The sequence below is a fragment of the Osmerus mordax genome, chromosome 1 (assembly GCF_038355195.1).
Source record: "Osmerus mordax isolate fOsmMor3 chromosome 1, fOsmMor3.pri, whole genome shotgun sequence".
Lineage (NCBI taxonomy): Eukaryota > Metazoa > Chordata > Actinopteri > Osmeriformes > Osmeridae > Osmerus > Osmerus mordax.
Genome location: NC_090050.1, coordinates 7,631,936 through 7,658,924, shown reverse-complemented (window position 1 = coordinate 7,658,924; position 26,989 = coordinate 7,631,936).

Below are 26,989 nucleotides of genomic sequence, written 5' to 3'. Positions count from 1 at the left end.
ACATGCCTCTGAAGTTTGACTTTTTGCAACATACTTATAGGCAACTAGTCATCATATCTTCCGCTCCATGAAACACATGTTAATGCTTAGTAGTAGGCTACACATATATGGTTCTTTAATGTATTTGCATTGAACTTAAATGTGTTCATTTTCAATGGGAATAAACAGGTGTAGCCCACATTTTTCAACATTAACATTTAAATATAACAAGTCATTTTGGCCTTTGGAAAAAAAAAATTTGGGGGGAGGTGGGGTCGTGCATTATAGACCCCTGTGCCTAAGCTTTTGTCCTTAATGGCATTTTTTCCCCTTACTACTTTTACTTTTATACTTTAAGTAGTTTTGAAACCAGTACTTTTATACTTTCACTTGAGTAAAAAGCTTGAATTTATACTTCAACTTCAACAGAAGTATTTTTAAACCCTAGTATCTATACTTCTACTTGAGTAATGAATGTGAATACTTTTGACACCTCTGCACATCAGTGCTTTAAAATCCACAGAGCCACTATATAAATATGATCAGTTTAAACATGTGACTCACCATCACCATCATCACATCAATGATATTAAAAGGCCCGTTTTTGCCCATTCTTAATGCAAACTCATCAATGAGCTCTTCAAAGTCCAGTTGGCGCAGTATGTCATGCTCTATTGACTAGGCACCGAATCCAGGATTTGGTTTCGGCCGAATATTGGGCTTTTTGACGGGAGTCGGTTTCGGCTGAACCTTAGATTTATTTTCCACCGAACCCGAACACTATGCTTGCACTACGCGCACTACACTGGTCGAAATAGTGGCGCCGCCGTTGATTACGGGAAGGTGTTTACGTAGGTGGACCGTTCAATGCAGTAGGCTGAGAGAAAGTGAAAATGGAACTCGTGAGCAGAAAAAGTGGGCGATTTCTTTAAGACTGCCCTAAAGTAGGCTATAAAAATTAAATGTAAAAAAAAATTATGCTCGAATATTTACTATTGTGTTAACATTTTAAATGCGTTAAGAACACGTTCATCTCGAAGACGAGTTCGTTCAGAATCAGCTACGTAGCAGGTCGACTGACTGATTTCCTTCTCATACAGTCCAGTAGTGTCACAGTGCATTTCCCTGTTGAAGCCCAGCTTCAATGGACTTCAATAGGGCTGCTTTGAACAGTTTTTTTTCAGTGCTTTGAAACTATACGTTCATTGGATAAATTCTGCGATTATGTCCCGCCCACGGACGCTCAGCGTCTCTGGGGGTGAATGGAGGAGTGGGCTCGCCTGGACTCTGGGCTTCCGCGTGATGATTGGAGGGTCTGTCGAAAGACTGCATCTCCTTTTGATTGACAGCCAGTTTGTACCATAAAAAGTCGCCGAAGCCATACGAGCTCAGTCCTATCGCGGATTTTGGCCCCACTCTCGTGCTTTCTTTGACCGGTCTTTTTTCTTTTCACTCTGAATGTTACTAATGTTATGCGCGGTGCCGTTGACTCACTCGACATCGGGCAACCTGAGGCCCCCCTGGTCGCGAGGCCCAGGGCTGCAGCCCCTAAAGCCCATTGCCTTAATCCGGCCCTGACTACATGCAAGTCTTGAATTACTTAAAGGTGACATGACATGAAAACTTCACTTTAGGAGGTTATTTAACATTAATATGAGTTACCCTAGCCTGCCTTTGGTCCCCCAGTGGCTAGAATTTTCGAAAGGTGTAAACCAAGCCCTGGGTGTTCTTCTCCGCCTTTGAGAAAATGAAGGCTCAATTGCTCTGTTTGAAAATCTCCTCCTTGTGACGTCACAAGGAGGAAGGTTACCTCCCCTCTCTCTGCTTTGCCCGCCCAGAGAATCTGGCCTGCCCATAAGAAACTGAGCTACGACTGTGCAAGTGTTTTTATCCTAGAGAGACATCATGGCTTGCAAACGAACGAAGCATTACATTTGCTCAGTTTGGATGTACAAAAGAAAACAAAAATCTTTTTACAGTTCCTTCATCCGAGCCTCTGAAGACCCAGTGTCTTAATTTTATTTTCTCTGGAAATGCGCCTACACAACTTCTGTTGTAGGCGCATTTGTTTTGTATGTCTGCGCCAAACACTTCAGCCATGACTGTTTCATCAACTTGAGATAATACAAAACTGGCCTTGCTGAAATTAAATTCTGGATCAGTACTAACTGTCCTTCGTCCAGCTACTAACCTTGGACAGGTAAGTTAACTAACTATATATCATTTTGTAGCTTACTGTATATGGTTACCTAGCTTGCTACCCTTAGAATGTGGCTGTAACATTAGCTCTGCAGCTAACAGATGAGTTACTGTCGCTAATGTAAAGGTAGATAGCATCAAGTATGTGTGTGAATACACATGCTGTAACATGAGTGTTGTACACTTCTTTGTTATTTGGATAACCGTTCTGCTGTTGGTGTTATGGTGTGCGCGATATCCGCCTTTCCCCTCATTGAAATGACTGAGTGTGTACCTCTGCAAACCAGGGTTATCAGATGAGAATGGGCAAATTCGAGGCATCTTACAGCAACGGGGCTACAGCCGTTGCGATACATCCATTGTAAACATTAGCGCATGGTGCCGCCCCTCCGCTCCTCATTAGCATTTAAAGCTACAGACACCAGAACAGCGCGTTCTGAGGAAAGCTCCTTGTAGGACTGCTAGTAGTGGCTGTAATTCTGCACCAAGGCTGAATTTCGGGAAAGAGACTTGTGATACAGTATTAGGGGACCACTAAGGCCTATATAAAGCATCCAAAAACAGCATGTCATGTCACCTTTAAATGTATGATGCTGCCAGTAGCCTACTGTGCGCAACAGTCTTACTACATCTATGCACGTCGTTGCTAACGTGTGCTGACGTTGTGACGTTGGGCTTGCACTGATTCCCTTTGGCGACAAAAGTAATTTCAACTTAAACCGTGCAACGGAACTTGAATAAAAATACAAGCAACGCAATCGCAAACAACACGAACCTTTTGACACTGGCGTTGTCTATGTAGCGCAAATATTGATTGATCCTTAGGGGTGGGAAAATAATAAAAATAACTAGAAAGTGCATTTCCTCCAGAAAATGCATTGGAATGCTGAAAGATGAATTATTATTTTTTAAATTGCTGAAAATAGGCTACAGAAATTAGAAAATACCTGCAAGCTGAAAGCTGAAATGAATTTAAAAAATGTGTGAGTCACACAAAAGAGGCAGTGTGGAAGCTGAACTGCATTATCTAACAAAGCTAAGTGCTTTCATTGAGTGTGTTTACTTGGCTTCCTTAGTAGGATTCAATGTGTTGATTGAATAAAACATACAGCAGTAGGGCCGATACAGGAAGACACGGCGACACTTTGTTGCAGAAGGATGATGGTGCAAGTTTTGTCCGTGGAGCATACAACGATTAATAAAAATAATGTAGACGCGTTTATTGAGTAATCACATAACTAGAGAGGGTACAATTTCTGGGGAAATTGTAGGATGTGCTTGCTTGTGTCGGTTGCACAGGGGTCCGTTTTTGAATGACAGTTTTACAAATGATATTTCTGTATATTTTATATAAAAATGCATACTTATTATTTATAAAGATTACATAGATTTAAAAGCATCTTTTTTTTGCTGCTCATTTACAACTCAAAATACGAGTGAAGTGTAGAATGAAATATGATGTCTTCTCATTTCCCCTGCAAGAGGCAGCCTCATAGCTGAATCAAAACGAATAAATTTGGCAGACCGGTGTAAAAATTGACCTAATCTCTATGACTTAAACGTCCTTTTAAGTTTTCCCTTCTCGTGATATTTTCAGGCATTTAGCCTACTCATATTGCATTCATTCATTAATAAAGAACCCCCTTTGAAGATTATCATTGTCAGTAACAATGCAAAATGCGATATAGCCCTGTGTGGAGAAGCTGCCCCGGTAAATTCTACTACTACAGTAGGGTAGACTACTGCTGTGTTCGTCTTGGTAGCGATCGCGTTGGTTGAATTCGATTTAACGTTCCGTTGTACAGTTTAGGCTGAAATTAATTATTTTCATGAAGAGATTGACAACGTTTAGGCTGTGACAATTAAGTTCAGGTTAGTAGTCAGATAGTTTCACCTACTGAAAGACTTTTGATTTAAGTAAGGGGAGTACCGAAGATGTTCTGTCGCCGTTTGACTTCCTAAACAGCTGTGTAGATGTTTTTGTAGTGTGTCTCGTGTAGGCTACAGCGTTGCAGTGAGCAACACTGGTTTGAAACCACAGGTAATGATAATTACACCAACAAATCGTTTACTTGTAATGTAATGTCATAATAAATCCTACAACGAAAATGTATTTGTGAGGAATGTTTCTTTTAACTATTGAAAACAGATGCATCATAGACCACTGTAGTATGTGTTGCCCGGGCAACAGAGGCTAATGTCATGCTAATGCTTCAGTGAATGTCAGTGATTGTAGCTAGCAAATTAGCCACCGTTAGCTTCACTTTTCGCCACAAAAACTTAACTTGAGCATAAACCATGCAACGCAACGTAAATAAAAATACAAGCAACTCAATCGCTACCAAGAAAACATTTTTGACACCTAGGTTGTCTATGTAGGCCAAATATTGACGAAGATTTAGGGGTGTGAAGAGAAACAATAATAACTAGAGAGGGTAAGTAAGGGGAGTGCCGAACATGTTCTGTCGCCGTTTGACTTCCTAAACAGCTGTGTACTGTAGATGTTTTTGTAGTGTGTCTCACGTTAGCTACAGCGTTGCAGTGAGCTACACTGGTTTGAAACCACAGGTAATGGTAATTTCACCAACAAATCGTTTACTAATGTCAGAATAAATCCTACAACGAAAATGTATATGTGAGGAATGTTTATTTTAACGATTGAAAACAGATACATCATAGACCACTGTAGTATGTGTTGCCCGGGCAACACAGGCTAATGTCATGATGCTAATATTTCAGTGAAATAGTAGACTACTGTTTCCGAAAGTAGATGTACTTCCTTAATAATATCAGCTTATATTGTACATTACACATCACAATTGTGTGTCATATCACAAAGTAAAATGAGTAAATAGTTATCACCCTGGCCTCTTTTCTTGTGGCGTTTCTGCAGCTGCCTTGCAGTAAAGCTATAGTTAGCCTAGCTATCCCCCAAGTTAACAGATGCGAAACGAATGTTCTGCCAAAGGTAGTCACGCGTGTTTTCGTGACGCAGTGACGTTAGTAACGTCAGTGACTGTGGCTAGCAAATTAGCCACCGTTAGCTTCACTTTTCGCCACAAAAACTTAACTTAAGCCTAAACCATGCAACGGAACGTAAATTCCAATAGAAGCAACTCAATCGCTACCAAGACGAAACTTTTGACACCTACGTTGTCTATGTAGGCCAAATATTGACTGAGTTTTAGGGGGGCAAAAAGAATAATAAAAATAATAATAATAATATATATGTGAGAGAACAAAGGTCGTGCCCTTGCCGAAGGCAAAGCACACCCAACTAGAGAGGGTACAATTTCTGGGGAAATTGTAGGGTGTGCTTGCTTGTGTCGGTTGCACAGGGGTCCGTTTTTGAATGACATTTTTACAACTGATATTTCTGTATATTTTATATAAAAATGCATACTTATTATTTATAAAGAATACATAGATGTTTTTGCTGCTCATTTACAACTGAAAATACGAGTGAAGTGTAGAATTAAATAGATGTCTTCTCATTTCCCCTGCAAGAGGCAGCCTCATCGTTGAATCAAAACGAATACATTTGGCAGACCGGTGTAAAAATTGACCTAATCTCTATCACTTAAACGTCATTTTAAGTTTTTCCCTTCTCATGATATTTTCAGGCATTTAGCCTACTCATATTGCATTCATTCATGAATAAACAACCCCTTTGAAGATTATTCTACGACGTTACCCGGCAGTAGAAGATGGAATCGCGATTCAAACAGTACCATCTGCTAACTGAAAATATGCCCCCCAAAACGTAAATAAGCTTGACATTTATTTAGTGGAAAATCGCTCATTCATAAAAAGCTCACTGGTAGCGATCATTGTCAGTAACAACGCAAAATGCGATATAGCCCTGTGTAGAGAAGCTGCCCCGGTAAATTGTACTACTACGGTACAGTAGTAGACTACTGCTGTGTTCGTCTTGGTAGCGATTGCGTTGGTTGAATTGGATTTAACGTTCCGTTGTACGGTTTAGGCTGAAATTAATTATTTTCATGAACAGATTGACAACGTTTAGGCTGTGGCAATGAAGTTCAGGTTAGTAGTTAGATAGACTTTTGATTTAAGTAAGGGGAGTACCGAACATGTTCTGTCGCCGTTTGACTTCCTAAACAGCTGTTTAGTGTAGATGTTTTTGTACAGTAGTGTGTCTCGCGTAAGCTACAGCGTTGCAGTGAGCTACACTGGTTTGAAACCACAGGTAATGGTAATTTCACCAACAAATCGTTTACTAATGTCAGAATAAATCCTACAACGAAAATTTATATGTGAGGAATGTTTATTTTAACGATTGAAAACAGATACATCATAGACCACTGTAGTATGTGTTGCCCGGGCAACACAGGCTAATGTCATGATGCTAATACTTCAGTGAAATAGTAGACTACTGTTTCCGAAAGTAGATGTACTTCCTTAATAATATCAGCTTATATTGTACATTACACATCACAATTGTGTGTCATATCACAAAGTAAAATGAGTAAATATTTATCACCCTGGCCTCTTTGCTTGTGGCGTTTCTGCAGCTGCCTTGCAGTAAAGCTATAGTTAGCCTAGCTATCCCCCAAGTTAACAGATGCTAAACGAATGTTCTGCCAAAGGTAGTCACGCGTGTTTTCGTGACGTTAGTGACGTAGTGATGTTAGTAACGTCAGTGACTGTGGCTAGCAAATTAGCCACCGTTAGCTTTACTTTTCGCCACAAAAACTTAACTTAAGCCCAAACCATGCAACGGAACGTAAATTCCAATAGAAGCAACTCAATCGCTACCAAGACGAAACTTTTGACACCTACGTTGTCTATGTAGGCCAAATATTGACTGAGTTTTAGGGGGGCAAAAAGAATAATAATAATAATATACATGTGAGAGAACAAAGGTTGTGCCCTTGCCGAAGGCAAAGCACACCCAATAATATAAATGTGAGAGAACAAAGGTTGTGCCCTTGCCGAAGGCAAAGCACACCCATTTACACATGTAAATGGAGTAATCGTATTATTGGCATAAACCGACAATTGCTAGTAATCGGATTTCTCATGGTCAAGTAAACGCACTCATTGGCGTAGTAGAATATAACAGTTCCATTAGCAATAGTAGTAAAGGAGATATTAGCAGCACCTGCAGAGTCACCTCTTGTAAATTGTAACAGGTTGAAATACTATCAAACTCTGTCTTGTGACTCCACTAATCAGCTAATACCAATCACCTGTGTGAGCGACTGAGTGGTGCGTGTCTGTCGTTGCCACGGTGATGGTGCAGCTATGATTGCTAACTCGCTGAGGGCAGAGAATAACAGAAATGTAGCTAGAATCCACAAGAGATGGGCGAACGATGCCTTGTGAAGCTTTGGTGGTTTCTTCCGGATTGTGCCGGCCCAAAGAGCCGAACTATCGGCGCATTGAAAATGAACAGCGTCATCTAGCAGCCGTTTAAACTGGCTGAATGAGGCGTAGTGGTTGTCTCCGACGGTAGACTACCCTACGTTATTTAATATTTTAATTAAGGCGACGTGTTCATTTTTATCATTTTTATTTATATTAGTGCTCACACATTAAAATGTTGTGATTAATCTAGATTAACGCCAATATTACAGTGAGATTAATCTAGATTAAAAAAAATTATCTATGCCCACCACTAATCACAACATTTTAATGTGTGAGCACTAATATCGGATAAAAATGAACACGTCGCCTTAATTAAAATATTAAATAACGTAGGGTAATCTACCGTCGGAGACAACCACTACGCCTCATTCAGCCAGTTTAAACGGCTGCTAGATGACGCTGTTCATTTTCAATGCGCCGATAGTTCGGCTCTTTGGGCTCATTTGAATTCCGCCGAAGGCATTCAGAATGTGTGCTACCCAAATAATGACTAAAAGTAAGTCTTTGAGAATGGGTTTCTCAAGCCAGGTGGCGCATTAGACCAGGAGCGCATCTCCTGTTTCCAAAATGCATCACAAACTGCTTGAGAAAGCTGTTCTACTATGATAATTGGTGATGAAAATAATTGATGTTCAATAAGATGTACTTGTGTTTATTAACTGCGCTACATCAGTGCTTGGCCCGGCATCTTCCGCATTAGCTAAGGGATGCGTTTAGGTAGTATTTGAGACTGGAAGAACTCCTACAGTAAACTAATTCCGCATAGCACAAGGTGCAAACAACCTTAGTCTTGTCGAGGTTTCCATTGGGAAGCTTCTTAAAAATACATTTTCCCTGAAGCAAACCAGGCGGCTTCATAGCTGCATCCATGTCACGTTTAATGTGATAATTTCATACACAAGGCATACACACAGGTTTGAAGACTTGTTCTCACCCCCTACAGTGCAATTCGGCTAGGTATACATCCGCGCTAAAATATCAAGGTGAAAGTCATCATAGCTTGCGTAGTATAGACCCAGCTCCCAACCCAACTTTGAGAATAGATTAACGGCGATATTTTTTTTGTCGCCGATAAGAGTCGCAGCGCATTAACGCTGGTAACGGCCCACCACTAGTTGTGATACATCTGTAGGCCGTTAGAATTATGTCATTTTCTCACAGTAAAAGTTAAAGAATATCATCCGAGGTCCCTGCACTGGGATGCGAACTCGGGTATCTAGACTCGCATTATTATTACGTTGTCGTACAACGCTTTAACCAGCTACACCACCGAAAAAGCCGTTACTTGTCGATGCGGGTGGACGGACTTTATACAATACGGTTTTTATATCAATTAAACTAGATTACACTGATTTTTTCTTATTCTTAACATTTGTGATATGTAGACCTATTGTGAACTGGGGGGACTTTATTTTTACAAATTATTATTACTGTTGAGAATGTTGACGAATCATAAACATTTGTTTTCCGGACACTGTATAGACCTAACTAGTCCTATCATGTTACGTTTAATTTCAATAAAATACAACACAACACTCAAGTGCACGGATTTATAATTATTACAATACGGATTTGGCTAAATAATAATGACTGATGGAAGAAACTTGAGCGATGCCTGGTGCTGCTTCTCTGGCAATGTGAGATTTGTCTTTAACAAGAAGCTGTGGCTTCGTTCCTTCTATGGCTCTGGTTCAGAAGAGCGGCAAAACTTCGAACCAGTTCGTGACGTTTGAAGCATTGAACGTCATCTATCACGTGGTTTCGTAATTTGATACAAGCTCCAAAACACTTTTTCGCGTATTGGTTTTGCGACACCCCATCCCTAGAATCCACACCTCAAACAAGTTAACCTCGACGCAAAACTATACGTCCAATCCAAAACATAAGGATATTTTCCGAGACCCAAGACTCTGCCAAACCAGAGATGTCCTTTATATGTCTGTGCGGTCAGAAATACGACTCTACCGGCAGTTTCAAAATCTTGTTCTTTTTGCTTTCTCTGACGAATTTGTCACAAGATTTGCATTGGACTCTATGGGGCAATAGTTGGACTTTGTCTCGCTTTCGTGGGGCTCTGAACAAGCTATCTATTGATCCAAAAACGAAGCATGAAGAGCTAAAATTGTGGCAATGCTGGCAAACTAGAAATAATTTTTCAACGACATCCGAAGCTCCCCTCCACTCTAAGCGTTTCAGTCTGCACTCTAGGCTTTCACGTACACACCCATGTAAATCTCAGAAACGGCTTGAAAAAGTCATGAAACATAATCAGTGATATTGAAAAAAGTTGAATAGATATCAAAAAGCTGATTTTTTTTTTAATTGTTTAGGGTTTTGTCAACATTTTAAAGTTTAAATGGTGGCGCTAGCTGAAAGATTGAGGAAGAAGAAGGATTTGGAAGTTGAAGTTTTAAGAAGTTTGAGAGGATTTGAAAAAAAAACTCAATTGGAAAACCATGTTAAAAATATTCTGAATATTGATTTATATTAATTCAAACATAAGAGGTAGAAAGCTGAAAAGTCATAGCAGTCATGGCCTGAAACTGCTGAATTTTTTGATAGCTGAACGGTTTTAATAGCTGAAGAAGCTGAAGGCGCTGAAAGGTGTCGTGGAAGAAATAGAATAATAATAGAAGATTCAAAGAATAATACTTGGAATGTTGAAGCAGCATTCCAACAATAATAATAATAATATAATTTGTTTTGTGTTTTCAGTTTATGAAATAAACTAGATGTTAAATATGTTTTGTATTTGATAAATACAGCTGACTGTAACATTGACAAAATATCACCCACTAACGCCTGGGACACACTGGCTGCGAAGCGCCTGGACGCGCCACGATCGGCTACGACTGAGCAAAAGCTGTTCACACCAGACACGCATTTTTCCGCGCCGGTCACCAAGCCTTTCAGCTACTCTGAGCTTTCCTTTATGCTGACATGGTACATAAACATGACATTGGCTATATCCCACTATTGATCCTTATCTACGTTGTCCTTGTAAAATTGTTGTTGGAGGTCATACAACAACTCCCTGTGCTTTTCACCTTTGAGAATTCATTTGATGCTGATTTTAGAAATCGACTTGGGGGTTCTCTCTCGGTAGGCTATGTCTGCACGCGTGTTTGTTGTGTGCAACGCGTGACAACTCGTTTCTCTCAAACAAACAAAACAACTATGGGCATGCTAGCTCAACAGATCAATCCGTTTATTTTCATTCGTTTTCATCAGGGTAACCACATGTAAAGGCCGTTCGTTACCAACATTGTGTAATTATAAAGTCTACAACTTTACAAATGTTCACCGTAGTCTACAATTAATGGAGTAAAATCTTAATAACATGTTTTTTTATTCAAATATATCAACTAATATGGTGTATTTCATCATCCTGCAGCCGATTTCGCAAGCGTCTCGCGAAAATATTCAACCAGCTGCCGAAACGATCGCTGCAGATCGCAGGCAATCGCGGCGCTTCGCAGCCATTGTGGTCGGTCCCATTTGATAACATGGACGCCGAAAGAAAAAAGGAGGCGCTTCCAGGCGCGTCGCAGCAGATCGCAGCCAATCGCAGGCAGTGTGTCCCAGGCGTAAGTAGTCCCCATATTCATTTTTGAATCCACTAACTGTAATTAGTTTGCTCAAGCAGGCAATGAAACGTACAAGAACAGACACAATTTGTAGCCTTTATTGATCTGTCCAATTTCTTGACTTGAGTGTTTCCCAAAGCTGTCTGTTGAACACAGTAAAGCAATGAATAACCAAGTACCAAGACTTTCTTAATCCTGAAAGCTCATTCATTGCTTGTCCATGAGCTACAATTGTTTCCAGTCAGCAGAGCCCATGATTAACTAGGAGCAATTTATGACTAGTAAGAGTTCTAGGAGAAGACTGATACCCTATTCACAGGTCAAACCCTGTCTTGGAGTGTGACTGCACACTTTACAGAAATTAAATACAGCCACAACAATAAACCACCCTTCCATGAGTTGAATAAAGAAAACCGTGTGCCCATAAAGTGAGATGAAGATAAAACCGGTCACAGCGAATCCAATACGCAAATTTTTTACATCAAAGATTTGTATTGTTCTCATTGATTTTCCCAGGCCATCCTATACACTTCCATGAATGTCAGACAGTACAGAACTGTGGGTATTGTGTGCCAGACTATCTGAGGTTCAAATTTACTTTAATATCTTGGTCCTCCCTGAAGTTGAATGTGATGTGTGGTTGGTGTATGTATTGGCAGCAGACGTGCCGACTGTGCTCCTGGCAAGATCCATCTCTGCATTGATTTTGTTTAATAGAAACCTGTGAGCAAAGAAAATAATCTGGGATTTAAGGTGAAACAGAAATAAATCCTTACAAGAGTCCACAGTGTCTGGCAGAGAGAAGCTGTTTTTGGATTTCAACCCAAATCTAATTCATGTGAATTTGATATCCAAGATAGTTTTTAATTAATCTAAGAGATAACAATAATTACATATTCAATTCAATAGCACTCTTATTTGAACTTTCTTTATTTACATTTACATTTATTCATTTAGGAGACGCTTTTATCCAAGGCGACTTCCAAGAGAGAGCTTTACAAAAGCTATAATCAGCTTTATAGTTGATTAATCTCAGTGACAACCTGGGAGACAGGTTTAAGTAAGATTAGAGTTTTTGTTTAATATGTCCCTTGATATCAGACATTTTTGTAAAAAGAGGGCCCCTATAAAATACACAGGATGGATGTGGCATTTCAGTAAATACAGGGTGAGCACAGGTTCATTTCCTGTGGGGGAATGCTGTCTGAGGTGTAACTATTGTATTCACATTTATCACTCGAAGAGAGCTTATACAGAGCAGGCCTTGGGCAACGCACGAGAACATGAAATGAAAGCAGCTTGATCTCATGCATTTGAAAGTGTTACCCCTTGACCCCGATTAAGTCTTCACGTTTCGGTTTGGCCTCAGGTGTAATTTACACACATGTGAACTGCATTGCTAAAATCTAAGGTGGATCTTTCATGAAAAAATGATTGGAGGGTGATGGAATTCTAATACAATAGCCCTACATGCATTACAATTTATTATGAGGTATGTTAACAAGATGAAGCCTTTTATCTGGCCTAAATGTATTAACTGTAGTCCTAATTGTCTTGTTTAATGGTCGTAACCCAAACCCTAGTAAAGTCATTGAATAAACCAATGGAATGACAAAACTGAACCATTCACTAATTATGCAAATTTAACATTTGAGCACTTGTTACAATTTGTCTTTACACATGGATTAATATTTGCTGAATAAAACTGATTTTTAGCCTTTGTGTTAAGTTTGTAAATTGAAAATTAATTTGAAAAGAATAGTGATCCAGCAACAGTAATGTGTTTTGCTAAATGTTCAGTTATATAAAATGTGTGCTGTTTACACGTCCATCTTGAAACCATCTTTCATGACATTTCATGAGCATGGCATCTTGTAAGAGGATAAGAATACAACTCATTTGTCAACCCCAGACTGTTGTTTAAAAGTGTTATGGTAATGGGACTTTTAAGGGGTATCTCACGCTGAAAAGGCAACGCCAACCATGTAGCTTTGCTAACGTGAACAGTAACGTACGAGGCAACATAGATGCGCTAATAGATGCGGGGGGGGGGGGGGGGGGGATCGGGTGTTTTGCAGGAAAATTGTGGTTGGCCCCCCAAAATACCAAATCTCGCTCCAAGGTTTTTGGAAAAGTTGGCAGCCCTGATATTTTGTGTCGTATTTTGTGTCAAACTTGTACATTTCCGTTTGTATTTTGGCTACACAAGCTATTTGCTTTTTCCAAAGGATTTTGTAACGGCGACCCACAAGGCAGGAAAACAGCTCAACCACATCCTGACACGTAACTGTATCACTGACTTAACCTCTGTAACACCACTACACATTTCTGATCACTTCTTTATCCAATTATCTGTCTCTCTCCCTCCAACTCCTCCTACCCCCCCTCCCCTCGTAACTTTCCGCCGCAACCTCCGCTCCCTATCCCCCTCCCATTTCTCCTCCATTGTAACATCCTCCCTCTCTCCCATTGACGAGTTCACGTTCCACCCCACTGACACTGCCACCAACACCCTGTTATCCATATTAACTGCATCGCTTGACACTCTCTGTCCCCTGTCAACCAGGCCTGCACAATCTTTTCCCTCCTGCCCGTGGCTCACGGATGTTATTTGTGAAGAACGGTCCACCCTTCGGGCAGCTGAGAGGAGATGGCGCAAGTCCAAAGACGGTCTGGACCTTGATAAGCATCACTCCCTCCTTAAATCCATCTCTGCCCAAATAACTGGTGCTAAAACCCACTACTTCCTGAACAAAATGAACTCTGTCTCAAACCCTCACAAACTTTTCTCTACCTTCTCCACCCTTCTTAACCCACCCCCCCCCCCCTCCTCCCCAACAGCAGACGACTTCTCCTCCTTTTTTGAGAGAAAATTCACTGACATTAGCAGTCGGTTCCCTAAGCCCACCTTTCCTACCCACTCACCCTCTATGACTGACCCAACTAAATGTCTAAACTCTTTCTCTCCCCTGTCCGAGGCAGAGATCTCTGATCGCCCCACCTCCTGTACCCTTGATCCAGTTCCCTCTCCACTCTTTCAAACCATCTCTCCCTCCATCATAACTTTTCTTCTCCATGTCCTTAACTCTTCTCTTCCGGCACTTTCCCCTCTGCCTTCAAACAAGCCAGAGTTAGCCCTCTACTCAAAAAACCCTCCCTTAACCCTGCCGTCCTCCAGAACTACAGACCAGTATCACTGATACCCTTCTTTTCAAAAACAATTGAATGCACTGTATCTAACCAACTGTCAAACTTTCTCTCTCAGAACAACCTGCTTGACCCCAACCAATCGGGCTTCAAGACTGGCCACTCCACTCAACTGCCCTCCTGTCTGCCAGGGCGGCTTCAAGGGCATCCGTCACCATTCTGCTGGACCTTTCTGCAGCATTTGATACGGTTAACCATCAGATCCTGCTCACCAGACTTTCTGAGACGGGCATCACTGGCAATGCACTTCAGTGGATCTCATCCTACCTGTCGGGAAGATCCTACCAGGTCTCCTGGGGAGGCAAAATGTCAGGGCTCCGTCCTTTGACCCCTCCTCTTCTCCCTGTACACCACCTCACTTGGACCAATCATCACCTCCCATGGCTTCTCTCTGCTACGCTGACGACACGCACACTGTAAAAAAAATAATTCTGTATTTCTAAATTACAGGAAACACAGATAGAAAGACAATGGCAAAGCGTAAATGTATATTTTTACAAAATACACAAAAATGTCATTTTTATTTACAAATAATAATAAAATGTTCACCAAAATGTTCTGTTAACCCTCGTGCTGCCTTCGGGTCACATGACCCAAAGGTTCATAACGAACCATCGTTGTGTTTACCCAATTTTACCCAATACAAAAACAAATACAAATAATTTTCTTTTAACCTTCGCAATGTGGGGGGTCTGAGACAGCCCAACGGTTAAAAGAAAATGCTTCACTTTGTTTTTGTATGCGGTAAAGTTGTCGCAATACGACAGTGGGTCACAATGACTGATGGGTCAGAACGACCCGAAGATAACACAAGGGTTAAAACACATAATTTCAAAACTAGCTATTTTAACAGTTATTTAGCAGATATTTATTTTCATCCCACGGACAAATAACTTCTTAATAACATAATTTTTGGTTTATACATAGGAACCTTGAATTGTGAACTGAGCTCGGGTAGTTGACGTCATGCAATCCCAGCATTCACCATTCAATATCAAAGACTACAAAAGCCTGCAAAAGCCTTTTTGCTGTCATTGACCAATGCACTTTTAGTAAAGCTCTCTCTTTGAAGACGCTTTGGATAAAAGCGTCTGCTAAGTGAATAAATGTAAAGACTGTGGTGGAAATTTAGAATATAGTTACAATGTACGTGTTTTATATAAATAGGTAATGTAATGAATGGGGGCTTTATAGGATGCATGCTCTGTAGAATGGATGTAGCAGTTGGTCTTAAGGTATTTATGGTGTTGTTTTATCATGCCTAACTAAGAAGCCAGAGGCATGGAGGTTGGGGGATTCTTGAGTTCCCGTGGCCTAAAGGGAGAAGTGTAGATGGATTAGTTGATCTAGCAGCACTGACCTTTTGGCCAAGGAGATTGTGTCCTGTGTCCTGTTTTGTTTCATTAAGGGTATTTTTACTATCCTCATTTAGAGAGGGAGCCAGACATCAAAGGACTTGGACACTTGGCCTGGGGGGTTATATTGTTTTAACTGTCACTGACCAGTGCTAGCCAATCACAGAGACCACTGCATTGATGTATTGATTATTTATTAGAACATCTGTTTTAAGTTTATATAAGGCAGGGCTTTATGGTTGTTCTCCATCACTCTTGCGAACGATCTGTGGCTAGCACGTCCTTCGTAATGACTGATCACAAAGTACTTTGTTTAATCTTATGCTATTGTACAAGCTAAATAAATTGTATTGAAACTGCATCTTTTGACTATTCAGATCTACACAGTGCCACTTGAATTCTTCCATTGCAAGACTCCAGAGTAGGACGAAGGAAAGTTGATTAGATAGTTGTGTAGCCGCAACGCTCCTGTTACCCAGAATGCCCTGCGACAAGCTGAAAAGCTACAGAGTTAAAGGTTTAAGCTTAGTTAGATAAGCATTGTTTGGAGTTTTGTTGTTGTGAGCAATATTCCTCTCCAATTCATACATTACATTTACATTTAGTTTAGTTTACATACAGCTAGCTGAAGCTATGGGGGACAAGGAACATCAGGGTCTACCATAAACAGGACCAACCATTCATCGTCCAGAGGAGGAGAATCACTCGTCCTCAGGGACTACGCCATCCTGGACTTCAAACACCGCCAGAGACACATGGGAGGTGGAAGGACGTGTCCATCCAGCTTAACCCCCTATGCCACCACACCAGCTCTGCACTCCGCCCTCCGTCCCCGAAGGCCCGACGGCGTCCCCGTTCAACACCCTCATCGCCCCCACCACCATCACCACCACCTTCCTGGCAGTCACCACTACACCCGTTCCGGCACCAAGCCCTAAGACCCGGGGGCACCAACACCGCCCCCCAGTACGAGGGTCCGGAAAGGAGAAACCAACCAAAACCAACGGGAAGTACACTGCACATTACATCTGCACCCCAGTACCCTTTTTCATCCCCTCCTTTCCTCCCCTCTCCATCCTCTCCCCTATCATCTCACAGGGTTCCAGTTGGCCACACCATCACATCAGCAGCACCAAGACTGGCCCCTCCCCCCCCCCACCCACACACCCCACCCTACCTACCCGGACATTACAGAGACCCTCACCACACACAGAGAACACACTGCACTGCACCCGTACTAGGCCTGACCTGCAGCACCCCCAACCGTCCCTGGAGGAGGGGATACCTCCTCGAATGGCTCCTCCCGAGGTTTCTTCGAAATTTTCTCGAAAGAGTTTTTGTGAGGAGTTTTTCCTTGCTTTCTTGGAGGGTTTTAGGTTGGCGCAGGGAGGGCCCAGACTGGTGAAATATTCATGTCTTTTTGGAGGGGTAATTGTCATTGGGTGATTGTGTAAAATGTATGGTCATTATCTGAACTTGGTGAAATGTGGTGGAAGTTTTAACATGTATTTATGAATACCTGTTACTAATTTTGGTAAAACCAATAAAAGCGTAGCTGAAGCTACAGTTGTAAATATCTGGATACTGATTACAGCATCTAAACTTGTTTTGAATGATGATCGTGATATCTTGTTTTGGCTTTATTGAATATTTTTATTTATTGAAAATGCTGTATTTTTACATTGAAGTAAATAAAAATCATAACATGGGTTTATAATGTGAACGTACACAACGTACATATGTTTGTACAATTACAAATAGTTTTTCCCCCCGAAAATCTGGTTTATTAAGGATAATAGTACACATTTAAAATTAGAAATGCAGTTTTTTTACATAGAAGTTCAATTAATAAAAGTAATATTTACCGGCAAAGAACAGCCTGTAATGTAATATTACAGATATATCTTGTTAATTTGGTACAGGAAAATAACAATTATTTTACGTTTAATTCATGTTAAGATTTTTTTTACTGTAATTTAATGGGTTTAATCTGGCGTCCCAGCTGCCAGATTGTTCCTGTTATTTTACTACAAGGGCGTGTCTAGAACATTTTGAACAGGGTGGCCAGGCAGGGGCACATTCCCCAATTTCCTGTTTTTAATCTAATTTAAAGATCCTGTAAAGTGGAATTAAAAACGAGTTTCAAGTTCACCACACCACAGAATAATGTGTTATTAACTACCCATCCAAATTCGAATAAAAAAAAAACCCCGACAAGTATGTTCAATTAGGCTTTGAAATCGTAAGAAAATCAGCAGTCTTCTCTGTTCGAGACTGGGGGGGCGTGTCGCCTGAAGGAGTTGAAGCTCGGCCCCCTCGCTGGAAGGCGCCGCCTCTCTCAAGTAAGCTACCTACGAACCAGATAATGGACGCTACGTCAAGCCTAACAAAACAGTATAGAATTAGAATGTATTTGTTCAATGAGTGAAACATACAGATACATATAAATGAAATATTCCCCTGAGCTGTAACACAGGAGTAAACATTTACAGCAGACAGCAGACAGTGAGCTCTCCAACTACTTCTAGCACATTAGCTACCATTTCACCAAAATACCATCATTCTACACCGAGTAGCCTAATATCAAGTTAGCGGTTTGCACTAATTATAGCAGAGATACCTCTGGAAAAGTTATCTAGTATAATTATAACAAGCACACAGAACTGAGTGATGAACTGCTGGCGGCGGTGTATGGTCCAGGTGCGACCGGAGGATGAACCGCCAGGGGGGGCGATGCTCGGTACGGCTCCGCGCTGCAAGAGAAGCCGTGTGTTGGTGAACCCCGTCTGTCTCTGGCAGTAAAGTAACACGTGACTGTAACTCCACTACTTTTGGCGGTAACTAGTAATGTAACTAATTACTCTTTTCAATTAAATAACGCAGTTACATTACTGAAATTTAAATGGGCTCGTTAGTCGTTACTGTTTTCTTGCATGAATTCCCCAATTTACTCTTTTTAATCTAATTTACAAGTTTACGGCGACGCAGTGTATGAATGAATCAATCCGCATTTTAGACTAGCTCACACAATGGCCGACAGTTCGGACCATGCTAGCTTTTTGTCATGGAAATATCTACATCATTTTTCCCATGTCCAGATCAAGGATAAAAATATACTGGTTAGTTGTAGTTTTGTGCAGGTGCGAGAACTTTATCCACTGCGAAGAATAGTAATTATAATCTTCACAGGCACCTAGTAAAACAACACGCTTCTACAAAGCTTATTGTAAAAGAACCCAGTGCTAGCTCCGCTGATCAAGCAGTCGGAGCTACTTCATCAAAACAGCCGAGGCTTGATTTTAAACAGAAGTATTTCCAGTCTCTAAGCCAGGCAGAACTAAACAGACTGATTGCCAGGTATGTTGTCAAGACATGCGACCTATGTCAACAGTTGAGTCCGTTGCCTTCAGGGAACTAATTAGCAACATACAATGATATAACATTTGTTTGTCCCACACTGTGCCACTGCAACACTAAAATATTATAAAACTATCTGTGTGCGTTAATTTGATAATAGAAGCAGGAATTAAAAGTAAGGCAAACGTTACTTTCCGTTGTAACTAATTACTTTTCTATGCAGTAACTAGTAAAGTAATGCAGTTACTTCTGAAATAAGTAACTAGTAACTGTAACTAATTACAAATTTTCGGTAATGTTCCCAACACTGCTCGCCGGTCTCCCAGCATGTTCAACCCGCCCTCTCCAGAGGATTCAGAACACAGCAGCCCGCCTGGTCTTCAATCTACCCAGATGCTCCCATGTTACCCCGCTCCTCATCCCCCTCCACTGGCTTCCCTTCACGGCCCGTATCAGATTCAAGACCCAGGTACTGACCTTCCGAGCAGTGAACGGGACTGCACCCGACTACATCAAGTCACTCCTCCAGCCTTACACCCCCACCCGCCACCTACGGTCTTCCTCTGACAACCGTCTGGTGGTCCCACCTCTCAAGAGCGCCCAGTCCCAACCCAAGCTCTTCTCCTGTCTGGCCCCCCAATGGTGGAATAAACTCCCCACATCCATCAGAGACACTGACTGTCTCCCCACCTTCAAGAAAAGGCCCAAGACGCACTTGTTCCAGGAGTACAACGGTACTTAGGAATGATTTGCTGGACCTGATGTTAGTTTCCTCCAGGAACACAATGACTCTTATTGAGGGACGTGTTGCTCTTGTTGGTTAGTTGTAACTGATTTAAATTCTTGTACTCGCTGTGAAATATATTGTTGTTACTTACTTTTCTAGAGGTACACTCTTGCACTTTTTGAGGTTCATGTTGTTTAATTGTAACTTGTTTGACTGCATGCTCTTATGGTTCTTACCTTTGGCACTTATTTGGTTTTCACAATGTATGCTTCATGTTTTGGCTACCTGCAATGTTTTTTGTTGTTATGATCAGTGACCTATGCACTTTTGTAAAGCTCTGTCATGGAAGTCGCTTTGGATAAAAGCGTTTGCTAAATGAATAAATGTAATGTAACAACAATTTTAGACTACATGTTAAGTTTAGTCATGTTTCCTTTATTTCTACAATATAACTACTTTATATTGCAAAGACACATAATATTCAGCCATGTTTATCCAGGGGAGAAGATATAGATAGGTCTCCAAATTTTAAAAGCTGTTGTCACAATGATGGTAGTGCACAGACAAAATGTTCAGACGACAAAATTCCCTGGTTGCTCCAGTCTCCCTGAACTGGAAACTTTTGGGGCCTTTTGAGAGAAAAAAATCGGTAGTAAGGGCTTCATGTACAAATGTCATCGGAGGCAACGGTTATGTATTTTTGATCCTTTACTGTAGACCAGTGTGTATGAGTGTGTGTTTGTGTGTGGTAGTGAGTGAGTAAGTGCATAAATGAGTGAGTAGGTGTGTATGTGTGTGTGTGAGAGGAGAGAGAGAGAGAGAGAGAGAGAGAGAGAGAGAGAGAGAGAGAGAGAGAGAGAGAGAGAGAGAGAGAGAGAGAGAGAGAGAGAGAGAGAGAGAGAGAGAGAGAGAGAGAGAGAGAGAGAGAATGAAGCCATCTGTTAATCTCTTTGTGGCATTTGTGGATTTATAGAAGAGCAGGGAAGTCAGGTGGCTGAACGGTTAGGGAACGGTTAGGGAATCGGGCTAGTAATCAGAAGGTTGCCATTTGTGTCCTTGGGCAAGGCACTTCACCCTACTTGCCTCGGGGGAATGTCCCTGTACTTGCTGTAAGTCGCTCTGGATAAGAGCGTCTGCTAAATGACTAAATGTAAATGTAAATGTAAGAGCATGAAAGAACATGAAAAATCTATCATTTAATTAGAACTTTATTGGTGTCATACTTGTAGCCTGCCGAACTGAGACCGACACAGGTCACAATTACTTTTCCCGGGTTCGTTTATTAACTGTTACTTTCGCAGAAAGCACACCCCAAGAAATGATTTAAAACAAAATAATACAAAACAATATGGCAGTGGACTTAGGAACACTGACAAAGAAAACAAAACAATATAAATATACAGTCACGGAAACACTGGCGTTAGCCGCCACATACGAATCCATAGACATCTATCCAAAAATATACAATAAACACAAAACATCATCCAGTAAAAGATGAACAGGTATAATTCAACCCTTTTAACATACATGTTTTAAACAGTATTACAACATTTACCTAGATGTTTACACGGTTTACTCCGGCAGTTTCCAAAGGTGCTGCTTTCATGTTCGGACGAAAAAGAAAAGAAAGAACGACCAAGATGCACCGCGTCAACACCTGGTTCGCGACACCACCACCCAGTGGCCGAAACAAACAACCCAAAATGTACCCCTCAGGTCCACAACAAAATATATATACATTTTAGTCATTTTTTAGTCATTTACATACACATGCATTCACCCAGAAACTAAAATGACGGGGGTGCTACAACTAATTCACCACCCGGCTACATACTCATTGAATTTTTACTAGAGATTGATGTTCTTTGTAGGACACCCAACAACCATGACTGATGAGTAGCTGGAGTAAATTACTCAAAGAGCACTTCTCTATCTCAGCTCTAAGCTAACTTTGCTTTACGGTCAAGTGAGCGGATAATTATTGCCCTCCTGTAACATGATCAGGAGAGTAGTTGCATAACAATTCTTTCTCTTTCTCTCCCTCTCTTTTACAAATACACACATGCTCACACACCCCAGAACACACGCACAACCTCATGCATTTGTGATGGTTTAGGAAGTTCCTCAGTGTCATTCTGGGGTCAATACTGTGGTCAGGTTACAACTAAAATGAAGCACATGGTGTGAAAAAAGGCGTGTTACAATAGCAATTCAAACATTTGTAACACATTTATTGTTTGTATAAGGAAAGGGGAAGCACCATCACAGTATCAACAGTGGCACAGGGCAAACATGGCAATGTGTGACACAACAATCCCCCCCTTACTCTTGTTTCCTTCCCACCACCCTCTACCCCCTGACACGAAGGACTAAGGCAGTGTACATAGATAAGAACACATAACAGCAAACAAACATTAGCAAAACTACCAATACAACATATCCATTGCTCTGCACATCCATTCCCCTGCTACCTAGGAATCCCACGACCATTACAGGTGGAAACCAAAGGCATTCAGACACAAACAAATTAGATAATTATGCCAATTTCCTCTGTCATCCATGATGCTATCCACATACACCACAGTACACAGTACACAGATAGCATATGTACATCAATAAACCAAAGAATGTATATAATAGCATATACTGTATCCAACATTCTAAACAAGTACGCAAGCAAACAACGTGAAAACATAGATGTAAAAGACAGTTACCCACAAACATTTATAGTAAAAAATAAATGTTCTCATGTAACTTAGATCATCAAATGTAAATGTAAGAGCATGGTTGTGTAAGCAATAGTTAAAGGCTGTCACATATGATATTCCTTAAAAGACCCAGTTGTCAAATGCAAACACCAGACTGACAATTTTCCCTATGCTTTACATTTTAAGTAAACATGTTTATACATGTAGTACCTGAAAAAATGAATGATTGTTTAACACTCTTTTTATATTTTATTAGCCTATACTAAACTAGAATATAGCATACACATAAATGAGGAACTACTACAAATAAAGACAGCATAATGAATACCATGAACAGAAATGAAAAATATATATAACACACATGGGAATTTAGTGGACATGTTGAAAGTCTAGACTTGTTGTTGTTCACCTATTTCATTAAGAAGTTCAAATACTACATTACTACAGATGATAGGGTTATATGACAGGGACACATCTGGGTTCGATAGCAATTATTTGGCAATTTTCTCCTTTTACCGCAGACACCATTGCACCTTCAGGTGTTTTCTTTCCTCTCCACTGAGCGGAAAGATATGCTTCTGATGCAGGATATTTATTTTTATATAGTATCCATATGTCTTATAACATATACAGTATATTTGCAGTAGTTATGTATAAATAGGTCTGTTCACTTATATCTAACATATCTTTTTAGAGGAAACCCTTATTTTTGCTCAGACAAATCTTCATTGGTCACTGTTGCTTTATGTAGATACTGGATTGGATTGTTAAAACCAATGTTCCTTCTGATGTCCTATTTACTTTTATCATTAATCAAAAAGTTTGCCACCTATTTTGTGATGGAAGATGGCAAGATGGCAATAACCTACTTTACCTCTTTCAAATAGAATTACCTTCCAATTATTTTAAGTATGTGCATAATCTTATTTTAGCTATACTGGATGCTTCCAATTCATGCCCCACCCATAGGCATAGACAGTGCATAATTTAAAGTCTTGACTCAACTTTTCAATTAGTCTGATTGAGACTTGAGAAAATAGCACAACCAAGGTACCCATGTTTTATGATAGGGTGATGTACAATCACTACTTATGCTTAAACACTAAGTAGAAAATACTATAGGTAATTAATTGTGACTCCATTTCTAACTTCTAGGTATGTTTGCACCAACCAGTTCAAATGGATTATAGTCAGAATTGTCTTCCACCTGGGACTCATGCTCAATTTCACACCAGTTCTCAGAGTTCCCAGAGTGGAATTTATGCTGACAGAGTGCCATAAGAGAATCGGCTACCCATAAACCCTCAGGGGCAGCAAGGCCAATCAATAATGCAGCAAATTACAATCTCTCACTGTGTAGAACAGGAACTTCGTGTTCATCTCTGCTGAAATAGCATCTCTAATTATTGCAGACTATGTCTAAGTCTGGAAATATGAACTGGGAAATGTAACAATGTAAACTAGAGAGGGTACAATTTCTGGGGAAATTGTGGGGTGTGCTTGCGTTGGTTGCAGATGGGTATCTTTCCAGGCTGTGAATATCAACACCCTGTATTTTTTTCTAGGAGAAAAACGGAGCACAGCTGCCAGCTGTAGGTATATGCAGGTAGCAACCAAGTGCTAAATAACCATTTAGCTGGTCGGCTCCATGACACCAGGTAAGTAGGGCTTGTGAGACTGCTTACCAAAAGAACGAAGGGGAACCCACTTGTCTAGCAGATTAAGACATGTTCATAGGTACCTAGCGAAAAGTAGCCTCAACTTTCCTAGACTTTTAGCGTACCATTGCTGAGGGCTCGCTGATATGTCTGTCTTACTAGAACGGCGTATGTATGCGTCGTTGCTAACGTGTGCTGACGTTGTGATGTTAGGCTAGCACTGAGGCCCCTTGGTGCACACAAAGCACTTTTTGCCACAAAAACGTTGTAAGCTCTTAAACCGTGCAATGGCACGTAAATAAAAATACAAGCAACACAATCGCTATCAAGGCGAACCTTTTGACACCTATGTAGTCCAAATATTGAGGGATCTTTAGGGGTGGGAAAATAAATAAATAATAATAATAAATAATATATATGTGAGAGAACAAAGGTTGTGCTCATCGAAGGCAAGCACACCCAATGAAGGAGAAAAGTTGCAGTAGATTTATTTTTATAAAAAATGTTGTACAGTTGGATAAGAAGATCTAGGAATATGCTAGGCTGTGTATCTACTGTACAGTAAACACAGTTCACTGGTATTTTGTTTGTAAAACTTTTTTTGCAAATTCAAGTATTCATTATACAGTATGTTTCATTTTGTTGAACGTGCATAATTAAAAAAACACATAAAATATGTCATATTGAGTGACAACAGGACCCAAGTCCAGACACAAACTGATTTTCAGTCAGACATGCATACTAAATACATACATTACAGCAGACTGAATTACAGACATAAATGAGCTGGTTATATTATTGTTTATGAATATCCATCAACTTCTGGTAGGTGTACTGCTTTTCAAAGTACACACAGAAGCTTGCAATTCCCCCTAGTGGAAATTGGTATATCAGGCCACTTTTAGGTTAGGCATAAAAACCAAGTGGTCGAAATTATGGTGCTAAAGGTTATGGTTAGTGATAACAATTGTATCATTATGATTTACATTGTTATAAATTGAACATTCATATTGATATGCATTTCATGATTATTAACTTTTTGCATGAACATTTTGAATGTCCCCATGTCTAAATGATAAAGTTTGAAACCAGAAGCATTTCCTCAGAGCATATTTTATCATTATGATAATGATAAATACCAATATTTACATCAGAGGTGCCACAACCTTATAAAATTACTGTGAAAGACATCTTTTAAAGCAATTGGTTCAGTATTTTCTATAGGAATCTGAAAAGTTTACTTATGGAACCAGAATAAAAAATACCCAACCCCGCAACTAATACTTAAGAATTACAGTAGCCTATATGGAGTACAGCACTTTTTACTTTTGCAGTCAGAATTGCATTCTCATAATTGTGTGAATTCATCTTGTGAATCTGTATTTAGCCATCTGTTCTTGTTATGATCACAGTATTTTTCACAATATGTTTTATTAGTTCAGATTTAGGATTCCATTCAGTCTACTTTAATTGTGGTAACCATGGATTTATGTCGACAGTGTTGTTTTTGAACAAAGGGAAATACCAGTGGCAGACAAAGGTGTTTACAATGCCGTTATGTCAATATAACATTCTTGACCATTTTCTCTCAAGCTGTGTAGTGTCAATAAGGAATCCCTGGAGCATTGTTAAAGGAGGCAATTAAAGGTCTAGTTAAATTGCCAAATAAATAAATAAATATTGTGTCCAGGCACTAATTAACATAAAAATAACAAGGTCTGAGATAGCAAAAAAGCACCAAACCATTCCACTACTACTGCAACAAAGTATACAACTTACAATTTTATTTGAGGTAATGAGAATTTGTCCCATAACATAGAAGCAGTACATATGATATTCAATCATTTGTACTGGGTTTGCATTTTACGAATGCAAATATCGTCAAACGATTCCTACGTTTGATTTTTGTTTTTTTCCAAATCCAATGTCAGAAGCCAAAACAACAAAAGTTGTTTCATGAACTGCACTCTTTAGGTCAATCATTTAGGTCAATGATTCTCGCCGGGATAGTTTGGCTGCTTTTTACAAAACTCAGTCCAGACCAACTTTGATCATTTAGGAAAATGATTCTCATTCTGTAATTGAACTCTGCCCATGATGCACTGTTAAATTGTCAGCAGCTCAGACTGCAGAATTCAACAAGGGAGTCCAGCACAGTCTCCTGAGGATTATTCTACTCATTCCACAGAAAATGTCTAATTTTTCCTTCCTCCTTTCTTCTGCCAAGTAATCCTGAGTTTCAATATTTCAAACTGTGAAACCGATCTGCAGCCTCTGGGAAGTTATTTACCGGAAAGTCTCCACACTGTTTTAACATAATTCAAAAGACATCTAATCCTGAGCTGAATGTGCTGCCCTTGTTATGACTTTCCCAAATGTCCCATCATGCAAAGAGGTGCATGTAAATGCAAATAAACAGGCTAGGTTTAATGAGACATCTAAACCAACATGCAAAAACCAAACAAATAACATTTTACTAAACAAAGATGTGTAAACAAAAGGGTTGTACCCAGTTAACATGTCCCACAATTTCATGAGGAACTGATGAGCTTTTGTTGAACAATGGTTTGGGGGTCAAATGTTCATTTTGGTGTTAGTTGTAAAGCATGATACAACTGTGTGTACTCAAAGGTAATGTGATAATGAAGTTTGACCAAGATGGGGATAGTTGGTTTTCAGAGAGTTGTTACTAAGTATGAAAGGTATACCATCACTTATATCAATAAATCATTCTGAATACCATGATTCACACTGCTGAATGTGTAAATTTTCTTGAGGTTACGGACAGTGTTATGGCTTTATCGTAATGTTGTATTTTTAA